This window comes from Ovis canadensis, chromosome 3, assembly GCF_042477335.2.
Source record: "Ovis canadensis isolate MfBH-ARS-UI-01 breed Bighorn chromosome 3, ARS-UI_OviCan_v2, whole genome shotgun sequence".
Classification (NCBI taxonomy): Eukaryota; Metazoa; Chordata; class Mammalia; order Artiodactyla; family Bovidae; genus Ovis; species Ovis canadensis.
Window position 1 is genome coordinate 167,258,891 of NC_091247.1, and position 8,492 is coordinate 167,267,382.

Consider the following 8,492-nt stretch of genomic DNA (forward strand, 5'->3'; position numbering starts at 1 on the left):
TTCACTTTTAGATTCCACTTATGAGTGATATCATATGGTATTTGCCTTTCTGTGTCTAACTTACTTCACTTAGTATGATAATGTCTAGGTTCATCCATGGGGATTCCCGGGTAGCCCAGCTGGTAAAGAATCTGCCTGCAATGCAGGAGACACTGGTTCAATTCCTGAGTCAGGAAGTTCTCCTGGAGAAGGGGTAGGCTACCCACTCCAGTATTCTTTGGCTTTCCTGGCGGCTTAGACAGTAAAGACTCTTTCTGCAATGCAAGAGACCTGGGTTCAATCCCTGGGTTGGGAAGATCCCCTGGAGGAGGGCATGGCAACCCACTCCAGTCTTCTTGCCTAGAGAATCCCCAGGGACAGGGCAGACTGGCAGGCTACAGTCCATGGGGTTGCAAAGTCAGACACGATTGAGAGGCTAAGCAGAGCACACAGGTTCATTCATGTTGCTGCAAATGGCATTATTTCATTCTTTTGTATGCACTGAACTGCTCCGTTCATGGTAACGGGACAGTTACAACCATTTCCAAAGCTGCTAGCTTTTCTGTAGTTATACCGAGCAGTCTTTATAAGCAACTGGAAAGGACCCAGAGAGGGAGCAGGACAAAAACACGTTGTCTCCTCATAGAATTTTCATCTGTAGAAGGGCTCCAAGTAGACTAACATCAACTTCATAAATCCTGAGAAAATGAAGTTTCGTTATTGCTATATTTAATTAAGCTCTCTTACAAGTTCCCATCTCCCTTCTAAGCAGAAAGAGGGAATGAGACATTTTAATTCAAGCCTATAATGTCAGTCCAGTGCTCAAATCTGAACAAAGTCCTTAGATAATTAGATGTCTTTAGGATAAATGTTCTGCACTTTCCAGGTGGCAGTAGTGGTAAAGAACCTGCTTGCCTATACAGGAGACGTAAGAGACACAGGTTCGATCCCTGGGTCGGGAAGATCCCCTGTAGAAGGGCATCGCAACCCACTCCAATAGTCTTGCCTGGAGAATCCCATGGGCAAAGGAATCTGGCAGGCTATGGTCCATGGGGTCACAAAAAGTCAGACACAACTGAGCAACTTAGCATGCACAGGATGAACATTCAGTTTTTCAGATGTCCTTGCTCTTCTCTTCCCCAAAATGATGTTCAAGGAAGAGGAGGAATCCTTGGTTCCAGACGGTGTCCCCTGCTTCAAAATGCCTAGCCCGGACTTGTTCCTGAACTGATAACCTTTAGGAAGCAGACAGCCGCTGGAGGGTTCTAGTGTCTCCTGCAGAAGACCCTAGCCGAGCAGTTCCATGATGGCCTGGTGGTTCTCTCTGGCTGACTCACATGAGCGCTGCCACATCCTTTCTCTGGCTGCTGGTCTATATGGCCAAAGGGGGCTCACCTTCCTCTTGTCATGCCAGATGCCAAGGCAGGCCCTATGACTCTCATTCGATTTGGTCCCCTTCCCCATCAGGTTGGGGGAGGCACATGGACCCTTCTCAATCTCCTCCATACCACATAACTTGATACAGGAAATGCCTGGGAGAAGGAGACAATCCAGTCACCTTCCAGAGTCCCAAGACTAAAATGAACCACACCCTCCATCCTGGTAGGTAATGACCCAACACACCCATCTCCCACCTGCCTCCTTTTTTTCCTTCCACAATCCCTGAAGCCAGAAGAGGTGAATTTTTATTTACCTCCCTTTCCTCACTTGCTAGGACTTGCCATCATCGCTTTCTTCTCCTCCTCCCAGATTCCAGGCATGGCTAAGCCTTCCTGCAGAATAGAATTCAAAAGAGGAAAAGATCATCTTTACCAACTAACATAAACCAAATTTGAAGTTTTATCATAAAGATGAACCTCATTATTCTGAGAAGAAAAGATCTCTACCAAATTCTCAGAGAGCTCTCTTAAAACCAGGCAAGGAATGATTTGGTGGTATCCTTGTATAAAGTCAACACAAATGGCATTTGAATTTGTACATAATTGGGATGCATAAGTATATCTATAGCAACAAGATGTGCAAAACTTGTGAATCCCCTGACTCGGACCACAGGAGAACAGGATGTGACTATTATGCTAATGAGCTCATTAATATCATGAATACAATTAACAAATGAAGTTGATTATCACTGGCAAGCTTCATTACAAAGAGATAAGCTGCTGTGCCCAACCACACAAGTAACTATTTTGCTGTGTTTGTCCAGAGCATTCTTTTCATCTTTGCTCATTTATTACTGTTAAATGGATAAATGCCTGGGAATGTGGGCTCAGCTCATTACTTATATATATTACCTTGATTATAATTTGACCTCATGCACATTTCAGTTTGAAGAACCCTACAAAATATCACTCCTATTTATAATACAGCCGCACCTACCAAGTCTACAGAGAAATAACATCCTAATTGGAAAGAATAAAGGTTACCTTTGAGCATAAACTGCACATTCATTTAATCATCGATTTTATTCCTTTCTAATTATTGGTGGTTGTGCATCTCCTAGTAACTGAGATAGAGCTGTTTTTCCTCCTAACAACTCCTGAGAATTGGAAACCCTAATGATCAGATAAGTGGATTGGGAGGATGTAGTTTTAACATGCAGTTTATTGGGGCCATCGAAAATTAAGAAATATGTAGGATTCAAACTTTAACTTCCTTTAAGTTCTGTGGCCAAAGGTCTGTTTTTACACCACTTCTTCTCTATCTGTGTCATTAGATATACATCTTCTTTGCAGTTCAGAGTAAAGTAATGTTGTTGCCAATACACCCCAAATTAAATATGTATGCATGCATGCTAAGTCTCTTCAGTCTTGTCCAACACTTTGCGACCCTATGGACTGTAGCCCTCCAGGCTCCTCTGTCCATGGGATTCTCCAGGCAAGAATATGGAGAATATGGGTTGCCATGCCCTCCTCCCAGAATCTTCCCGACCCAGGAATCGAACCCATTTCTCTTTATGTCTCCTGCATTGGCAGGCAGGTTCTTCACTACTAGCACCACCTGAGAAGCCCTAAAATTAAATACACACCTTGTCAATGGCAGTTTTCCTTGCTACCCATCTATAAGAAGTGAAGACATGGTTCACAGCTGTGGGTTTTGAACTCTTTGAAGAGAAGAATAAAGTTCATCTCCACCAGGAAACTTCCCTATCACCAAACCTCAGCACCATCCTCTCGCACAGTCACCTAACTTGTCTCCCTGCCCATCTCATGCTGCCTCCCATTCAATGAATCACCCGTTGTATTAGTCTGCTCAGGCGGTCATCACAAAATACCACAGGCTGGGTGGCTTAGATAACAGACAGATACTTTCTCACAATTCTGGAGGCTGGAAGACCAAGACAAGGGTGCCAGCATGGCTGGATTCTGGAGAGAGCTCTCTTCTCAGGTGGCGGATGGCTGCCTTCTTGCCACGTTCTCCAGTGGTGAAGAGACACCTCTGACGTCTCTTCCTCTTCTTACAAGAGCACCAGTTCTATCATCAAGGCCCCACCCTTGTGACCTCATTTAAATAATCACCTCCTTACAGGCCCTGTATCCAATACAGCCACCCAAGGCTTGGGACTTCCATATATGAGTGGGAGGGGGATACAATTCAGCCCATACCTCCCGTGGCCTGGCATCCTTAATTACAATCAATTCCCTGAGTGGGGAGATTGGCTGGTAGGTAGCAAGGCTCAGCCAACTCACCATTTTTGCCATTTGGCTCCTGAAATAACCTCTCCAGGTGGCCCCTTGCAGAGACCAAGACATAAATTTCTCAGGGAAATTGTAAGGGTTGATGGAGTATGGAAGGCGTCAGTTAGCCAAAAGACTTAGCCGTGATTATCCGAGCAAAAGAAATGGCTCTGACTGTGAAAGGATGAACACAGGGTCACACCTCAGAGTGGACTGTCACCTGCATCCTAAGATCTGAGAAGCACTGGAAACGTCCTCTAAAAATGTTTCTCTTGTCGGCCTGATGCTTTCACCATTAGAGATGCATTCCATTGGCTTAAGGAAAAGAGGCGCAGTGTAGCTCTCAGTTAATAGAACACGGAGGGGGAAGAAGAGACTGCTTCTTAATTGGTTTTTTTTGTTTTTGTCTTTGTTTTTATTGTAAGAGCTTCTAGGGAAGGAACAGCATTTTGCTCACTTTGAGCCCTCACTTCACCTACCATGGTGACTTGCACAAAAATGGTGCTCATTAAGTATGTTTTGAGTGACTGCATGTTACCCTGAAGGAATTGAATTTCTTTCACTTCCCCAAGCCAAGTGCTGAGTAGAAACTATTCTCTTCATTGTCCTCTATGTCTCTGAATATATTTGCCCATTTCATTTTCACTTCCTGAGCCAAACTGAGTGAGAATGCCATACAAGGTCAAGCAATAAAACAACCTAAGCGGTCACATATTAATACTCACTTATTCCTAGACTTCTCCCCCACTTTGTGAATATGTTAAACAGAACACAGGTTAGTTCCTACTTGGTGTGGATCTGTATAACTGGAAGTCACTGTGGGCCACAGGATAATCACAACCAATATGCCATTCACGTTGCAAATAAATCTACTCTTTAGCATTCTAACCACTGATTCATTTATCATATTTTCTGGTTGTTTTTATATCGGACAGCTAAATTTTCTGCCTTCTTCAGTTTCTGGCATTGGAAAAATATTTCTGCTTTGAAATTGCATCTCTTAGCTAGAGGAGTTGGCACTAAAAGAATGGGCAAGTTAACATGGCCAGAAGAAGGCCTCACCGCCAAAGGCACAGACTCAGTGTTTCTGACAAGGATGGGGCGGCGGGAGAAGGTGTCAGGCCGTGGGCAAGCGGAGGCGATGCTCGGTGACTTGGACCCCACATCGAGCTCTTCTCTAAATGCTAGTTTTTGACCCATCTGGTTAAAAGGAAGCAACAGAATCTCCCTCAAATTAGCATAAGAAAAGCAGCCCTGTTCAAAAGGTATATCTCTTGGGGAATCCAAGGACAAAAAATAGGAAAATCAGGACAAAAATAAAAACAGATCTCAGAGGACAAAACCAGAGCTTGTTGGGGACCCTCTGCAGCACGAGTTCCCTGACCTTTACACCAACACCACAGTAAAAATGGCTAGGCTCTTACTTCTGTCTGTCTCTGCGACTTAGTCCCTTCAGTTGTTAAGTGTGGTCCTGGGACATACATCATTGCATCACCTGAACTTGTCAGAATGCAGAATCTCAGGCCCCACCCCAGCCCTACTGAACCAGGATCTGCCTTTTAGCAAGATCCTTGGATGAGGAGAGAGAGATACATAGAGGGATAGAGAAATGATATAATAGGCGGGCTCCTTGGCAGTGGACTGACCATCCCTGAGGCAAGAGGTCACACTTGATTGAATTATCTTTAGGGTATATAAACCAAAGGCCATGAGCAAGAAGAAAAGTGAGGTATGTCAGGCAAATTGGCTTACCTGCATATTTGAAATGTGTTTCTGAGCTCAGTGGAGCCTGAGCACATTTTGAGTGTTTCGCCCCTGAAAGCGTCTCTACTGCGGGCTGTTACCACCTTTGTGCCCATTTCCTGAATTAGACATCCTTGTTTCTCAAGTGGCAAGCAATGTCAAGTGTCATTAGCAGAGTGAATGTTTGTGAGCCCTCCTGTCCCACCAGAAAAATACGCTCAACGCACACAGAAAATGAAAGAGAAAAGGGAGCTCTTTATAATTCTCACCACTTCAGTGATGCAGTAACGAGCTCTCATCGCCTCTCTTCTTTTCTAAAATCCGAATCCTTCCAAAGCAGGATGTGCACTGATGCTTTCATCTTGGGTGGTGGTTTCTATACCTGCAGGTACAGAACAGACCTCGATGTCATTTTCTCCTCAGGATTTAAACCTAACTTGAGGAGGCAAGCCTGTGGGTAGCTAATTGATAGATTTTTTTTTTTTTTACAATTGCATGTATCTGGAATTTTCTGATTAAATTTCTGAGCCAATTAAAAATGAGACCAAAAGATTAATAAGCGTTTTCTTCCTGCCTTGTGGAGTTGAAAACTGGCTGGGGAAGCCCCCAGGCAAACTCCTGAGTTGGGAAACATACCATAATAGAGTGGAAGGCTGTGGGCACAAGGGTTCAAAATAGGCACTGTTTCTCCCTCTTTCTCTCTCTCTCTCTTCCTCTCCCTCTCCTCTCCCCCGCCCAATAAAGCACTAATCTCTCTGTATCTGTGCTCTAGTTCTCAGCACACAGAAGCTTTTTTCTTACCTACTAACAGCCAGAAATACAGAACCCTCCCAGCGCCCCACACCCCAGGATCACAGGATTTCTACTATACCCCAAAAGTCCATGTTCTGCATCCTGCCATTCAACACACATTCAATGGGTCCTGCTCCCTGGGGACAGACAGCCTGCATCCTGCCCTATCCTCCTGGGGCTCCTGCCCTGAGCACACCCTCTTCTTATCAGAAGAGACATTGGCAACTCACTTTTGTTAAGAATGTTCAGAAGCAACCATGTGCTAAAGAGAGATTAGGACCTAAAAGAGGCTGTCTCTGTGATGTCATTTTTATAAATACAAGGAGAGAGGGAAGAGAGCTTCAAAGAAAAAATGTACTAAAATGATGCCCAGAACAGCATCTGCAGGTTAATACTTTTTCAAACCGTGTGGTTCTAGTGGGTGTTTCCAACACGTCCCAAGAGGAGGGTGCCTGATCCAAGATGGGCCAATCATAGAGTCTCAGTCCTATCACTGGGATTGGCCCAGGAATAGACATGTGACCCAAGTCAAGCCTATCAGAATTTTACTCTGGGTTTTTTTCAAGCCTGGGAGGTGGAAAGAGTCTTTCCTCTCCAGTCTTGGAAATGTAAATATGCCAGGTTGGAACTACAGCAACAACAACCCCAGTCTGAGCAGATGCTCAAAGGTGATGCTCAAAGAAGCCAAGACAAGCAATGAAGAGCAGGAGGAGCCCTTACAACGCCCAAGTCCCTGGTGCCAGTTTTCCCCAGTGACCACCCTGGCTCCGCCCTTGTCTGCTTTCCCTAGTTCAAGTTCAGTTTCTTTCATTTGCCACCAGGAGAGTATTAGCTAATAGGTTCAGGACCTCCACTGCTGCTATAGATGCTCTCAGTGAAACCCCCTCCCTCCCTTTTAAAACAGAAATGCTACCTTATGAACAGGCAGAATTGATAGAATTGTAGAGATTCACATCACAATGCAACCAGAAGATTTAAACGGATAAGAAAAGATGAAGAAAAAATGAAGACAACTGTCCAAGCATTTTATGTCAAGATCTAATTGCCATTTTACACAAGTCTCTATCAATAATGAAATATTCCTAGATTTTTCTATTTATATGGATTGCACACAGCACACTCACACTCACATCAACAGAGAGCATTCAGTAGTGAAAGTATATGTTAGCCGCTCAGTTCTGTCCAATTCTTTGCAATCCCATGGACTGTAGCCCACCAGGTTCCTCTGTCTGTGGGATTTCCCAGGCAAGAATACTGGAGTGGGTTGCCATGCCCTCCTTCAGGGGCTCTTCCTGACCCAGGGATCGAACTCAGGTCTCCTGCATTGCCGGCAAATTCTTTGCCATTAGGTCCTTGCCAGTGCAGAGGACAGAGGACTGAACTGAACATTCCTTGAGTTCAACAGAGACGGTGAGTCAGCAGAGAACCTGTGACTTTGGTGACCAGTCACTTAACTCTGGGACTCTGTTTTCTCATCTGAAAAAGGACTTTAATAAAAAAAGGAAATTGGTGGGGGGGTAGGAGGGGCAGTGGGGTGGGGAGAGGCTGTTAGAACTAATAAACAGGGACTTCCTTGGCAGCCAGTGGTTAAGACTCCACACTTCCACTGCAGGGGCACAGGTTCAATCTCTGATCAAAAAACTAAGATCCCACATGTTGCATGGTACAGCCAAAAAATAAAAAAATTAAAAAGAATAAAGTAAATTTAGAAAGAACTAATAAACTCAGCAAATGGCTGGATATAAATTTAACACACAAAAATCAGTTGCATTTCTGTACACTAACAGTGACCACACTAAAAAGGGAATTATAAAAATAATTTCATTTAAAATATTATCAAAAATAAAATACTTAGGAATTGATCAAGTAGGTAAAAGATTTGTACAATGGAAACTACATAATATTGCTGAAAGAAATTAAAGAAGACATGAATAAATGAAAACGTCCTTTGGATGTGATAACTTCATGGACTGGAAAACTTAATGTTGTTAAAATGTCAGTATTACCCAAAGCAACCCACAGACTCAATGCAGTTCCTATCAAAATCCTAAAGACATATTTTTAAGAAATAGAAAAATCCATCCTAAAATTTAGAATTTAAATTTAAAATTTAGAATCTCAAGGGAGAGTAAACCAAGTTTCATGCATTCTCAAGTCAACTCCAAGCCAGAAAAAGCTCTTTGACAAAAATTTCTCAGGGACCTACAACAAAGATGTCTAGGACTGTTTCATCCCAAGTAGGCATCACAATTATTATAAAGCCAAATTTATTAAAACAGATGGCAGTGGCCAAAGACTCGAGAT

General features: G+C 43.5%; 1 long non-coding RNA gene across 1 annotated transcript; it reads right to left on the minus strand.

Annotated features, from left to right (window-relative positions):
• Positions 1-691: 691 nt before the first annotated feature.
• On the minus strand, positions 692-6,374 carry LOC138437459 (uncharacterized). The gene is made up of 3 exons (XR_011255969.1): positions 6,268-6,374; positions 5,666-5,778; positions 692-1,751 (listed from the first exon to the last, which is right to left on the minus strand). It is a non-coding gene; the product is annotated as an uncharacterized lncRNA (long non-coding RNA).
• Positions 6,375-8,492: the final 2,118 nt, after the last annotated feature.